At 37.4% G+C, this 15,783-nt stretch overlaps 1 non-coding gene across 1 annotated transcript; it reads right to left on the reverse strand.

Moving 5' to 3' along the window:
- Positions 1-4,827: 4,827 nt before the first annotated feature.
- On the reverse strand, positions 4,828-4,934 carry LOC145984564 (U6 spliceosomal RNA). The gene has a single exon (XR_014441357.1). It is a non-coding gene; the product is annotated as a U6 spliceosomal RNA (small nuclear RNA).
- Between the last annotated feature and the right edge of the window lie 10,849 nt (positions 4,935-15,783).

The raw sequence follows: 15,783 nt of genomic DNA on the forward strand, positions 1-15,783 counted from the left end.
GTAGACTTTCTGGGGGATGATGTGAATACAATTAAGAATAATGCTGAAATATTTTTCAAAACTGCTAAAGAGATAGGTTTGGACGTTAACAAAGAGAAAACTAAATATATGCTTACAGGCCGAAACCAAGTGTTTATTTATTTATTTATTTATTTCCCTTCAACAGAGACAAATCTCCAATTACAGAAAGGTAATATAAAATATTACATTTTCATTTACAAGTTGTATGTACACACGTACACATTCTCCCTCCTTCCTCCTTTACACACACACACACATATTCACAAACATAGACAGATAATACATAATATATATATATATATATATATATATATATATATATATATATATAGACATCTTGGTGACAGATCAGGTTTACTGCTTAACTGTGACAACAGAAATTATCATATATTTACACATTTCATCTGAATTACACAAAACAAGTATCACAAACACTGGTACAATATATCATTACAACAAACTTCAATATTGCAAATCCAATTCTCATAATAAATGCATTATTAAGAGAGATACCCTTTAACATATTCATAAATTTGGTCCGTGTCATGCCGAAATCCAAGTCCACCAAATGATTTGAGATCTTGTTATATTGAAGTATCATTTTTTGTATTGGCGAACCTTTATACATTTCTGTTCTTGGGATTTTGTATGAGAGTAAACGTCTATTACGTAAATGACCCTGTCTTACATTAAACCATATTCTCTCTAGTATAGAACTACTATCAATATGTCCATTTATTATTTTATACAGAAACATTTGTTGAGAAATTTCACGTCTATTTGACAGGCTTACAAAATCAAATTCATTTAATAAATCATTGTATGGTATTTTAAGAATTATTGGCGATATTCGATACTTCTTATAATATAAAAATCTGAGAAATTTCTTCTGTATACGTTCAATCATATTTTTCTGGGACTCACAGTTTGGCGCCCATACGGAACAAGCATATTCTAATTTGCTTCTAACTAAACATTTGTAGAGCATACACAAAGAGCATATATCATTTAAACTTTTAGCATTTCTTATTAGAAATCCAAGATTCCTGTAGGAATTCTGGGTAATGCAAGAAATATGCTCAGTAAAAGTCATATTATGGGTAATAATTACTCCTAGGTCTTTAATTGAATACACTCTTTTTACAAATTCGCCGTTAATAACATACTTATCATTTCGCACATTATTTCGTGCTCTAGTAAATATCATGTATGAACATTTCTTAATATTAAACTTGATATCATTCTCTACACTCCACCTATGAACCATGTTTATATCAGTCTGTAATTTCCTAGTATCCGTAATATCCCTAATTTCTCTATATATTTTAACATCATCTGCGTACACTAAACACTTTGAAAATTTGATTGTACCTGGTAAATCATTAATATAAATTGCAAAGAATAGAGGACCCAGATTTGAACCTTGTGGAACCCCAGATTTAACATCATAAACAAAAGACTTCGCTTGTTTATAAGTTACATATTGTTTTCGATTAATAATGTAAGATTTGAAAAGATTTACATATTGTGTTGAGAACCCAAAACTTGCAAGTTTTCTTAAAAGAATATTATGATTAATTCTGTCAAAAGCTTTTGCGAAATCTATATATATTGCATGTACACTAAGTCTCTCGTGGAACGCATCATGTATATCTTGGACAAAATTTATCAGATTTGTTTGTGTTGATCTACTTGGAAAGAAACCATGTTGATTGTCACTTAAGAAACATTTTACATGATTAAATATGCGATTGTATAGGATAGACTCGAATACTTTCGCCGGTGCACAGAGAATCGATATGGGCCTGTAATTTTCTATTTTTGAACTTTCACCAGATTTTAAGATGGGGCATACACGCGTTTCCTTCCAGATATCAGGGAACATTTGTGTTTTCATTATTAAGTTGTAAATTCTAAGTAGAGGATACATCAATACCTCAGAGCATCCTTTCAAAATGTAAGGTGGTATTTCATCTGGGCCGCTAGATCGTTTGCCTTTTAACTGTTTTGTAGCACTTTCATATTCTTTCTGACTAACTGGCGAAATTGCTAATGTGTATGATATAATGGACTCAGTGCGTTCGTCTATTATACATGGTTCAGATGTTTCAGCATATACGGACCTAAAATATTTAGCAAAACCATCAGAAATATCTTTTGCAGATTTGAGAGAATTTTCTTCAAAATTCATTGTGCTGTTACAAGCACCATTATTACTTTTCTTATTTCTAATAAAACTCCAAAACTCTTTAGTATTTGATTTCAAATTGCTTTCCAATTCCTTTATGTAGTTGTAATAGGCACTACTTATCATTGTTTTTACCTGCTTTCTAGTTTGCCGAAACAATGACTTATATCCTATTCTAAATTTTATATTTTTTCTGTAATACTCTTTTAACTTTATCAATTTAATGATATCATTATTAAACCAACATGGGTATTTATTTGTTGTCTTTCGTCTTCTTTTTGGGACTGTGGCAAGAAATACTTCATGAACTCTATTACAAAAAAAATTAACCGCCTGATTTACATCAGTCATATTATCTAATGCAGACCAATCTACCACTCCAAGCAAATGATACATCTGCATGAAATTGGCTTTTTTAAAATTGTAAGAATAATAAGCTTCATTTGTTATTACATCAGTAGATTCCCTTATAGTTAGGTGTACAGTCAATGCAGGATGATGGTTATCTTCTTTTACAAGTGGCATTTCTTCCCTACATATGTTCACATTCTTTGGAATGTTAGTAAGAATAAGATCCAAAGTTCTATCGAGGCAATTTTTAATATTGTTTACAGAATGAAGGTTATAAAAATTCAAAAAATTTAACAAAGCTCTACAAGAGGGTCCACCATTCTGTAACTCATAACCTGAACTGGTAATCATGGGTAAATTGAAATCTCCAATTATAAATATATTCGAGCCATGAAATTCCACGAAAGAATCAAACATATTATAAAATGACAAATATTTTTCTATACCGCATGCAGGCGTAAAATACACTGTGGTAATGTAATAAATCTTATTACGTGTACTTATTTTAACAACCAATGTATCTACCTCACAATTCAAATTTATTACTTCCGATTTCAGTGATTCCTTTATTGCTATCATAACTCCCCCTCCCCTCTTATTTCCAGGTCTATCGCGACGGTACACTTTGTAATTGCCATTAAATAATTCATTACTATTTACACTCTCATGCAGCCAGGTTTCAGTAACAATTATAATATCAAAATTATTACTCAAAACATTAATATAAAATTCCATAATCTTAGTATTTAGACCACGGGCATTTTGATAATAAATACATATTTCATTTATACGACCCTCGAAAGTTACATTAATTGGGTGACGTCTTCAAGTGATTTTAATAATATGATGTTAGTATCATCCCTTTTTTTCCTTAACTTAATTAATCCCGCATGGTCTACCCATAAATAAGCATAGTTTTTCTCGTATTTCATCTTCCTAGCCTGACTAAGAATGCGCTTTCGGTAAGGTGTGAGACTTTGGTTAATATAAATTATTTCATTTTTGGTATAACCGAGATGTACAGCATTTAAGTTCCTTTTCACTTTCCTCTTCTGTATAAAGGCATCCTTGTCCACTCGCCTGACAAATTTCACAATGATTCCACTTGAAGATTGATTAGAGGGTTTGCGCAACCTGTGACAACAGTCTATCATCTCATCCTTGATTTCTATGTCCAATGCTCGCCCAATAGTTTTTACTACATCCGTCGTATTTTCATTCGGCTGTTCAGGAACACCGTATATTTCTAACGTATTGCGGCGACCATACTGATCTAATTCATCTAGTTGCTCCTGATTATCCTTCAGTTGTTTTTTTAGAGTTACATTTTCTCCTTTCAACTGCTCAATTTGTACCATACAAGTATTTATTGACTCTGCCTGCTTTTTGATCAATGATGCATTTTCATCCAGCTTTTGATGAGCTAACTCAAGTGATTTACTTAGTTCGCGTTCACAGTTTATATTTGCTTTCTTCAAATTTTCCATTTCATGCTTTACAACTTGAAGTAGTTTATACATATCAACAATAGTTGGCACTTCCGTTTCACTTACACTGTTAATTAATAATCAAAATCTAATTATTGATAACAACTCGTTTGAACCAGTTTCCAAATTCAAATACTTAGGAGTAATATTAACTCCCATGATATTATGCTGTAATTTTTATTTTGGGGAATTTTTAACATTTTTCTTCTCTCTATTGATGAAATCGATATTAAAAACAATCACAGTGGCATGCCTAGCATGCCTACACCCTGGACCGCTTTTTGCAGACAAACGAGTGTCTGGCGACTGGCTCTGTGGCAAGTATAATTCTGTGTTGTTCTGTGTTTTGTCCTTATGTGTGCTTAGTGCCCCTTTGCAGCCTCAGCTTTTAACTGAAGTCAGAATGTTTTAATATTTCTATTACACGATATTACAGTTGCTATTTTAGTTCTGATAAGAGGCAAGACACCGTATAATGTGATGGGTGCAAAATAGCCTAAGTGCTGACGAACCAAAAAAATTTAAATTCAGATTCAAAATTTGCTGTAACAATATGAATGTAAACCTGATCCGCATGTCCAGGTTTGATACTGACAGTCGTTTCTTCTTTCCACTGGTATCATACTAAAAGAGACAGCACGTTGTGGAAACGGTCATTCTTATTTCAATTTTGGTTATTTGGCATTCGATACGTTGGTCTGTAAGGATTCGCTGTTACCATCTTTTGTTTTGCCGGACTTGTGTGACGTGTCAGTGTTTGCAGAATTTGTGCTGAGAGTTTTATATGTGGAACGCTTCACGATTTTGCATGTCATCCTTGTCCAGGAGTCATGCTGTTCTTCTCTATATTGTTCCAATTTTAATATATGTACCGTCGAAGCGAGTATCTGGGGTTGAACCTCAGTTATATAAGACTTTCAAAATATCACATATATGGAAATGGTAGAATTTATATTTAGCCTGCCTCAAGATTTCTTGGCTCATTCTTATAATAGGCCATTGGTATTCCTACATTGACGATCTTATGGTACAGTTACTTTTTTCCTGTTTCGAAAAACTAATGACGTAGTAATGTCTAAAAGCTTCTTTGCTTTCTAATTCGAATTTAAATCTTTGAAAATTTTCTGAATTTATCAGCTAAGTGTGGAGAATTTACATTGTAATTTAAACTATGTAATACTGCGCCATCTCTTATCTTAATATGTAATCATTTCACATCAGTGCTCTCAGTATTGAAAGTCATCCACACTTGAATCCAAAATTCTATACTCATATGTAATGTGTGGAGGGGCGGCTTTAGGACTGGGTGTCCTGGGCGGCTGCCAGAGGCGCCGCCCTCGGGGGCGTCAAACCGTAATCAGCACCAAAGCTTTATTTCTGATTGCATAAGCATGGTTATTTTTCTTTTGTTTCAGTTTATTTGTAAGTCCTCACAGAAAGGTTAATTGGGACTGGACCTACATTTATTGATTGATTGATAAGGTGTTTTAAGTCCACTATATGCACAGAAAGGCTAATTGGGACTGGACCTACAGTTTAAAGCGGGATCCGCACCGCTCTGTGCGTTCACAGGATGTTATCTGTTTTTAAAAGATTTAAGCGTGATAAGTAATTGCAAAATCATGGAGCAATTTAAGGTTAGAAATTTACCCCAAATGCCATTTGAAGTGCCAAACAAGGTTCTTAAACTACAAAATGGCGGTCGCAACTCGCGAGTGCTCGTACAATACAGGGAGGGCTAAAAAGATGTTACCACTTATATGCCAATTTGGAGGGGGGGGATGAGTTATATGTTTATATGCCTTGCAAGTGATTATTGGATACATGTTATGTGGAAACTGTAGTTGATATGTAATTGATATGTGTTACTTGCTGTCATTACAGGTTTGAAAGTGAAGGTTGCAGGTATATAAAAATATACTAACCGTACTACCTTCAAAGAACTGAGCACGCGTTTAATTACCAATCTTATCATTTTCCTCTGTGTCATGATTATTATTTGCCTTATTATTATTATATGTTAAATATGTGGAGAATTTAATAATTTTATTAAACACATTAAACACGTACCGATATTTTCAACGAAGAAGGAATACTATGATAAACGTTGTCATATTAAGCTCTTCGTTCTTGAATCGATTCTAGTAAACGCAAATACAAATTTATAACGAATATTACCTTGCTGCGAAAAGTATTCTTTACAAATTAACCTAATATGAGTCCTCCTGGATTCCATCAACGCAGCGTGAAACATTATTCTGTGCAATCGATTAGTCAAGCGTGTTCATTGGTGCAATGGGATCCATGAGTATAACCGTGGAAATTGTCCATCACCATATTCGTGCACAATTTGACCCAATAAGAGCTTCAAGAATTAAAAGAAATCTCAAAACAAGCTGTTGACAACTTCTGCACCAGCATACATAAAAATCCATTGCTTAAAAACATGATGTTTGAGAAAAATTAGGTAGTAATGAAAATAGTTTTGGACAATTTGCACGCTAATACTCATGGATCCCACTGTACATACACAGGCGACCTAGCTGCTGAAGGATCCGAGTTCGATTCCCTGTCTAGGGAGCAAGGAGTGACCTTTGCGGAAGGCACCTAATCGTCAACCTCTTCCTCGTAGTAAGTACACCCTGGTACGCATTTTGCAGACTAACGAGGCCCTGGTGCCTACACCAACAAGAAGTATAATCCTCCATGAAGATGGATATTGTCGTATTTGGCCTGTGTGCCGAGTTCCCCTTTACAGCCTCGGCTTTTAGCTAGGGTGTGAAGATTTTATCTTTAAGGCGACAGTGTAGTTAGTATTGTCCGACTGTAGTTTTAGATAGAGCGTCAGTTTTAAAATGAAGATTAATTCTTCGCTAAGGCCCTGTTCTGGAGATTGTTATTGCCCAGTCCCCGTGGTGGAACGGTTAGTGCTTCGCGCTTCGACACCATGTGTCCCGGGTTCGAATACCGGCCTGGACATGGATGTTTGTGAGTGTCCATTCATCAATTTCATCAAATCTTCGCTCATTCCCATTTTCACAAATTAGCGAAAAGTGGCACAAAAAGCGAAGTAAAATAAAGCAAATCAATCAATCAATTAATTCGTCTCTTCTCCAAGATTTTCATCGTCGAATGTTGAAGCGCAAACGAGCAGAGGGAACGAGCAGTTAGCGTGTTAAGCATGTACAACCTTGGTGACAATGAAGTTCGACCAAAAAGGAATACGTGATTAAATGCACAGAGGCATAGGCGGTGGAATGGGTGACCCGCAGAAGTGACGCATGTGTGTAAGAGGAGGCGTGTGAGCAGGCAAGAATCGTGATCCCAGCATGTTGCACCCAAGGTCACGTAAAGAACGAAAACGGGGAATTATACGCGTGACATTGAACTTCGACCAGGCACCAGACCCATACGCAAAAATTCCAGATAGTGGCGCATTCGACGGAAGCATGACGTCACGGACACGATAAGGGAGTCCGCCGTATATAAGCGCGTGATGTGCACCGAGGAACCGCAGTGCATCATCACCATGGCCAGGGGCAAACCTATTGACAACACCGTGAGGAGAAGAGTGGTGGAGTTGCAACGGGATGGACTCAGTGAACGGGAAATAGGGCGCCAACTGAACTTACCCAAGTCAACCGTCCACTGCATCATCAAACACCACCAAAATACGGGTACTACAGAGCCAGGTAAGGTCCTCGGTCGAAAACGCCTGCTGAGCGTGCTTGACCTACGGATATTTAGGCGCTATATCCAGACCAACAATCATGTTTCTGTGGTCGAATTACGACTGTGGACTCGAGAACGCTCTCATATTGAAGTGTCAACCAGAACCATTCGCCGTTACCTACAGCGATGTGGTTACCGAGTGTACAAGGCGAAACGTAAACCCTTCCTTTCCATGTTGAACAAAGGCAATCGACTTCGGTGGACACGAATGTACCGGGGATGGACATTTCGGCAGTGGAACAGGGTTTTGTGGACGGACGAATCCATTTTCAATGTTGTGTACGGGAAAATACGGAAAACAGTCATTTGTCGGAAGGAGGAACAGAATGAAGCAAAATGTTATGCACGTCGGGTACAGAAACCTGCGTCAGTGATCGTATGGGGATGCATGACGGCATCTGGGGTTGGCCCACTCCACGTCTGTGAGGGCATTGTGAATGCACATGCCTATACACGCATACTGGAGCGGCATCTTCCCACAGTGCGAAGGCACCTGTTCCACAGGCGGCGTCTCATCTTTCAACACGACAATGCCAGGCCTCATACACGCTCTCGGCCGCTGATTTAGTCAAGTCTGTGAAAATATGCAACGTTCACTGTTATGCTGACGACACTCAATTGTATATATCCACACGCATATCAAAATTACAGGACGCGGTCGCACTTTTAAACCAAGATTGGAAGAACATAAGCGATTGGTGCGCTTCAAATGGGTTAGTAATAAATTCAAACAAATCAATATTTACAATTATCGGAACAGGCAGTCTCTTGAAACATAATAACATCAATGAATGCGAAATAATTCTTCACACACAGCGTATTAAATTTTCTGAAAGAGTAAAAAAACCTGGGATTGATCATGAACCAGCGTCTCGATTGATCTGAGCACGTGATACAACAATGTGGCAAGGCGTATTCGATATAAAAAAGCCTCTATCTTCTGGTAGACTTTCTCTCTCCTAAGATAAAATTAAACCTAGTGCAGTCTCTTATCTTCCCCCTGTTTGACTATTGTGATGTCGTTTGCGGGCTGAGAATAACAAAAAAGCTTGCAATAAAAATACAGAAAGTTCAAAACGCATGCATTAGATATGTATATAGAACAAAAAAGTGTGAACACATTCTCCCTGTGCTTAATGAGCACGGAATTCTTTCCATGGCACGACGGAGAAAACTGCACTTGTTTTGTACACTGCACAACATAATTAATAGCAAGAGCCCAAACTACCTCTTTTCGAAATTAAACTTCAGAAGCAAAATTCATACGCATTCAACCAGAAACGCTGCCAGTTTCAGCTTACCTCGTTGCAGAACTTCAGCTTATCAGGCATCTTTCAGCTACGCAGCACCCAAAGCCTGGAATGCACTACCAAATCTAACCAAAAATCAAAACTTTAGACGTTTTCGCGATATGCTCCGTGAATCACTGATCAACGATCAGAAGCAGGGTAAATCAACTTATGAATAATGATAAATACTGTGAGTTGCCAGAATTTCTTTTTCTTACTATCAACTTTCTCGACTTCAGTCACTTTATTATCTAATTCACTGCCAATATTGTTCCAATGTATATGATTTTATTCCTATTGTATTTTATTGTACTTTCTTGATCAATTTCTTTGTAATCTGAATTTCATTTTAATTTTTAGTTTTTATCTGTTCTATTGTATGAGATTTGATTCCATTTGTATTTTATTGTACTTTCTCGTTCATTTTCTTTGTAATCTTGAATTTTATTTTATTTTAATTTTAATATGTACGTGCTTTTTGGGGTTAGGTGGTAGACCAGCAACAGCTGAACCTCGCCCAGCAATAAAGTCAATTCAATTCAATTCAATTCAATTCAACGTGTGCAACAGAGGGGACCCACGACAGTGCTCTTATCGCCTGCCTGCAGGAGGAATGGCACCGCATCGATGTGGAATACCTTGAACGACTCGTCCGCAGCATGCCCCGACGCATTGCCACAGTTATTCGCCGACGGGGCGGCGTCACACCATGGTAAACAGGATCCCCTCTAACAGTGGTCGAACTTCAATGTCACGTGTAGATGGACGAAAATGTTTTATTTTGTGTGGACACCATACATTGCTGCGTTGCAGCGGAAATTTATGTTTTCCTTTGTTCCATGTAGCCTGCTGTATAAAATATGTTCAGCATATGCATGTGTTCTCTTTCTTTCACAACGCACTCCTATATTTGTGACTGGTCGAACTTCATTGTCACTAAGGTTGTAATCCTGTCCTTGCGTTGCCATAATGTGCGCCGTTCTTCAACGCATCATCGTCAGTGGCAAGTGAAGGGGGATGTGCTAAGCACTTCTCAGAAGAGAAGAAAGATCGAGGCAGAAAGAGGGAAAGAGGTAGAGGGAAAACAAACAGAGGAAGGAGAGAAAGGAAGAAAACAGAAAAGGGGAGAGGAAGGTATAAACAGAGAAAGAATGGGAGAATGGGAATGACAAGTAGAGAAAACAGTAGAAAAGAAAGAGAAAGAGACAAGAGGGGACAATAGCCATCGATGCTGCAGAGAGAAAGAGAGAAAATGGGACAAAAAGAGAGAATCGTAGAAGCCGTAACCACCGACGCAGAGTTCACTTGAAACCATTTCTTCCAGCCTGAGCCAGGGTCGGCCCTAAGTGGGCGCAGGGCCTAAAATTAAAATTGATCAGAAGTCAGAAAAAATCAGATTTTTGTTTCTTGGTCTGAAGTAAAGGTGTCCTACAATAACACAATTTAAACATTATTACATTTTTTATTTAGTGTGTGTGTTTAAGTCCACTTTATGCACAGTAGGGCTAATCGAGACTGGACCTACAGTTTAAAGTGTATTACAATTAATACACAAGGAATGTAAACAGGGTGTTTCCGTGACCTTGTTTCAAACTTGCAGGGTGGATGGAGACTGCCCAAAGACCAATATGAGATAAGGACCCCCAGTCCGGAATAGCACCATTAAGAAGTTATGAGCCAAAACTATTTGGGGCTTGATATGGCAGTGGAATAAGACAGCTGAAATGTGCGGCTTGTAGATTTAATACGGAGGATACTACAGTGTATCGTAGCACTCTACGAAGAAAACGTTACAATAATTGTTCAAAATGGCGGCCCCCTGCGTCGATGCAGGCACGATAGCATCGCAAGAAGCTGTGTCGCATCTGCTGTAACATCCCCGGAGTCATTCTGACGATATTACAGGCAGCAAGGATTCTCGCCAGAAGGGGATGCAAGGTGTGTCCCTCAGCTCCGCACCCAATCGTTCGAGTGAGGAGGACCAGTTGGCAAGAATCCTTGCTGTATCGTTAGAACGACTATAGAGTGAATACGACGGAGCTTCTTGCGACGCTGGGGCCGCCATTTTGAACAATTTCTCTAACGATTTCGTCGTTGGGTGTTATTACTCCGTAATAAATCTACAAAGCTGCATCTTTCAGTTGTTTTATTCCATTGTTACATAAAGCCCTAAATAGTTTCGGCTCATAACTTTTTAATGGTTCATTTCCGACTAAAGGTTCCATATCTCACATTGGTACTAGGGTCAGTCTCCATCCACCAAGTTATGTCACGGAAACACCCTGTATATTTCGAGTTATTATCTAAGAGCAATAATCAGAATATGTTGAAGGTTAAAACTAAGATTTATGGGAAGCTAATAAAAGTTTCTAAATTACTGTTTCTTTTCCGATGTGCCACTGGTACACCATTGATTGATTGATTTGATTTATTATACTTCTCTCTCTTCTGCGACTTTTGGCTAATCGCGAAGTTGAGAATGAGTGTAAATGTCATAAAATTGATGAAGAGACTCTCGGAAAGAACACCTATGACCATCTGAGCATCTATCAAACTGGAAATTTCTAATCATATTTTAAAACGTTCCCTATCATAAACCTCATTTGTTTATTTTTCATTGAATTTTGACGTTTCACTGAATTTACATTCTTTGATATGAATACATGTAAAATGATATTTTCACTTTATGATTTCATTCTATATTTAAAAGAATGTTGTGTATTAATGTCTTTGTTGAAATATTTTAACACAATTTTTATGTAATATTTTGTTTAGAATATGACTTCAGTGTCAAAACAATTCACGAGGTCAAGGACAATCAGATTAATTGCTTAATTGGGAGCACCAGAAAACTATAAACTCGCGAAAAACTATTCACAAACAATCTGGAGCGGGGCCCTCTGAAGCACGGGACCTCGAGCGAATGCCCCAGTTGCCCCTCCATAGGGCCGGCTCTGCCCTGAATCACCAAAACTAAATTCCTCGTTAAACACTTCAAATGGGTCCAAAAACTCCGTAGGGGTGGGGCTCAGGGGACACTTACCCTGGGCTGTAGTCGAGCCGAGGGTATACGGCGTTTCTACTTTAGTTTCGAATATAAAAGGTAAAGTGTTCCCCTGTGCATAGCACCACGCCATGAAGGCGTATAGGGGGTGTGGGGGTAACGCCCCACACTTTCTTGATCCGGTCGTGAGTGGGGGTGACGTGATCAGCATCACGCCCCTGACCGCCTTTACCCCCCAGGGTTTCCCCCAGGTACCCATGTTATTCGACGCTGGGTGGGCGCCGGGGCCGCTTCCACCGTTAGAAAAGTTCCCGGATTTGAACCGGCCGGGGACCTTTAGCATGGTAGTCAGACGCGTTACCGACTGAGCCACCGCGGCCACTCGAATATATTTATTTATATAATTTGGTCATTACTTCAGTGAGCGGTCAATCGCTTTGGTTGTTGACTTGGTTTACTTAGCTTTTCTGCCACTTTTGGCTAATCGCGAAGATGAGGATGAATTGTGACAAGATGAAATTGATGAAAGGACAATCACAAACACAAACGAACAGCACACAACACTGCCCCAGTGAGGGGCGTAAGTCCATCCGCCAAAGCCTGGGGAGATTTACCACTATGCAAGGACGTATTTAGGGGGTCAGGAACCCCCCCCCCCCCCGATAGACTTACAAATACAAAAATTAAATAATGAAAATATACATTGTTTAACATTTATTGCATAATCGAGTGATATTTATTTCCACCGAATTTATTTGAAGCCAGTTTTAGTTTTTATAATTGCTTTATTTAACAATAATTTCATGTGTATCTGTCTAAACAAAAGATAACGTAGCACAATGACATCTTCGTTGCATAATTATTTTATTGGGAGACTCTTGAGGCAATTCTACCGCACTTGCAAGGACATATTTAAGAGCGAGCCTCTTCCCCTCCCAAAGGCTTACCAAGTACTAAAATTAAGTAATGAAAATATCCTTGTTTAGCATTTTTTGTATAATCAAGGGTTATTTATTTCCGGCGAACTTTGAATGACAGTACCAAAAATATTAATCAGAAACTTTAATTTTCGTCAACTGGATCTAATATTATTTCTTGTTATTTAATCAATATTCATTTTTGTTATCTATTTATCTATGATTTCCTTGTCGGGACAGTTGATTTCATACGAAATTTTAGCGAACATAACTACACTGACGTTAGAAAATAAATACATGCTTTTATATCTCTGTTCTTATGCAGTATTTTTACCTATTATAATAATAGCAATTCAATATGAATTTATATATTTTAATTAATTTTATTTTAATTGAATATAATTATAACTTATTTTATTTTAAACGTTTATATTATTATTATTATTATTATTATTATTATTATTATTTCTGAGACACTTGGTTCGTACTAAATTTCTAAATACGTGCCTGCCACTAGGGTATCCTAGGCTATAGCCTAGGAGCTGAAAGTCCAGAGGGAGCACAAATCTTGCTTATTTCGTGAAAGAAGGAAGGAGTTTGGCTTCTAGCGTTTAAATAACATCTGACGTCACAACCAAGGCTAGGGTTTACATGTAAATACATATTTTGTTTAAACGAATTACAACTGAAATTTTGTAATATCTTTACGAATAGTAATATGGTATTTGTAGTAATTTAAGACACAATGTATTGTCAATATTTTCCATATTTCTACCTGAATAGTACATACTTTCACACATTCAAGGAAGCATACATAATTCTACATATCTCAACAGGTTTATTTCACATATTGTTCATATTTCATCATTTTCGAATTGTTCAAAAGAAAGAAATTATGTGGCTCCATGAGCATTTCAACTTTCGGCTCCGGCACGTGTCCTTGTAGGAATTGTATAAAGCAGGCTGTCATTTTTGCTGCTTAATACGATGCATGTTGTTTTCTTCGTTAAAATTGTCTTGAAAAACTTGGAAAAACACTTAGTGAAAAAAACGAACAGAAAATGGACCAATTCTATTTTTCTCGTTCCCTCAGTTTCTAAATATGAAATACAACAGACCTTAATTGTCTCGTTTAACGATAAGAGTTTTAGTGGTCCGCCGTCAATTGTTGCGGGAAACAGAAACAAGAACATTGTTGAGACTTTCGCATGGGGTTTACTCGATACTAACAATACGCCAGGGTTTTCTGGTTCGAATCCAGATCAGAACAAGGATGTTATTTCTGAGTGTCCCTTCATCAATGTCATCACTCATCCTCATCTTCGCTATTAGCAAACAGTGGCAGAAATGCGAAAATAAACCAAATCAATCAATCAATCAATCATACTTTCTCTCCTCAACATTATGTTCCTGACCATAATGAGCGAACTTGATGATGAGATGACACTGATGAAGGAACGCTCGCAAGGAGCACCCATGGCCAGACCGAGATTCGATCATGGGATCCCTGGCGTCGAGGCGCGTTGTGCTAACTACTCCGCCACGGAGGCCGCCAAACGAACTTGAGTAATTGCCAAATAACATAAATAAATATGAACGAAATTAAAGTGGAAGGTATATGCACAAGGGCGCCGGCAGGATTTTTTCTCAGGGGGCAGAGTCATACAAACTTTTATTATAATTATTATTATTAGTAGTAGTAGTATTATTAGTATTTATATTTTTTAATATTATTATTGCTATTATTGTATTTATTTTTGTTTCAGTTATTATTATTATTACATTACTATTACTACTAGTAATACTGCTTCTACTACTTATGTTTTTTAAAATTACATACATTGATATTTTCCATATTCTGTATATCTATATACAATTTGCATAACTGTGTACTTAACATTAATTCATGTAGGACAAAAAGCTGTTTTTTATAGTTAGATAATCAGTGTAAAATAGACTCTAAGCATAAAGGTAACTCTACTTCAAATTATAATAATAATATAAATAGTTGCTGTTACTTATGGTCTGTAAGTCACAGAAGACAATACTTTTTGATATAAAATATCTACAATTTCACAATTCGAATTACATAAACTTTTTCAATAAATCTCGGGAATGGGGGGGGGGGCAAGTGCCTCCTGCTGGCATTGTAGCATAAGATATACTCTACTGAATAAGGTTAAATACACGTTTTGCGTGCGATGAGTGAGACCCTCCTTTCCCTCCCTTCCCGTTTCTTATTCCGTTCTTTCTATCTCTCTTTCTTGTTTCTCTCTCTCTCCCTCTCTCTCAATGACGATGTACATGATGCCTCTTTCTTCTTGGCTTTTGCTTCTTTCCTCTCTCTCTACCTCTATTGCTTCTTACATACATTCCCTCTTTTCACTCTCTCTCTCTCCCTGTCTTTTTATCCCGAGGTTCTTTCCCTCACTCGGCTGCCTTCCTCTATTTACCTTTATTTTTGTTTCTTTCCTTAATCTTATGGTGTATGCTCAGTGACCGCGCCAGGGAAAAGTGGTTGGGGGGGGCAGAAGGGGGTGACAAAATATTGAGGAACCAGTCACATTGAAACGCCTGAAAAGAATAAAAGAATATATATATATATATATATATATATATATATATATATATATATATATATATTGTGGAAAGACTCAAGAGAGACTTTGTAAGAAGCTAAAACTCAATCCAGACATCGGTATTCGGCCAAGGGACAAAGCACTACACAAGATAACATTCCAGCAATAGCGGAAGCATATGACGTCAGAAGACACTGCATTCTCCTATACTACCG

This window comes from Lepisma saccharinum, chromosome 2, assembly GCF_977018435.1.
Source record: "Lepisma saccharinum chromosome 2, izLepSacc3.1, whole genome shotgun sequence".
Taxonomy (NCBI): domain Eukaryota; kingdom Metazoa; phylum Arthropoda; class Insecta; order Zygentoma; family Lepismatidae; genus Lepisma; species Lepisma saccharinum.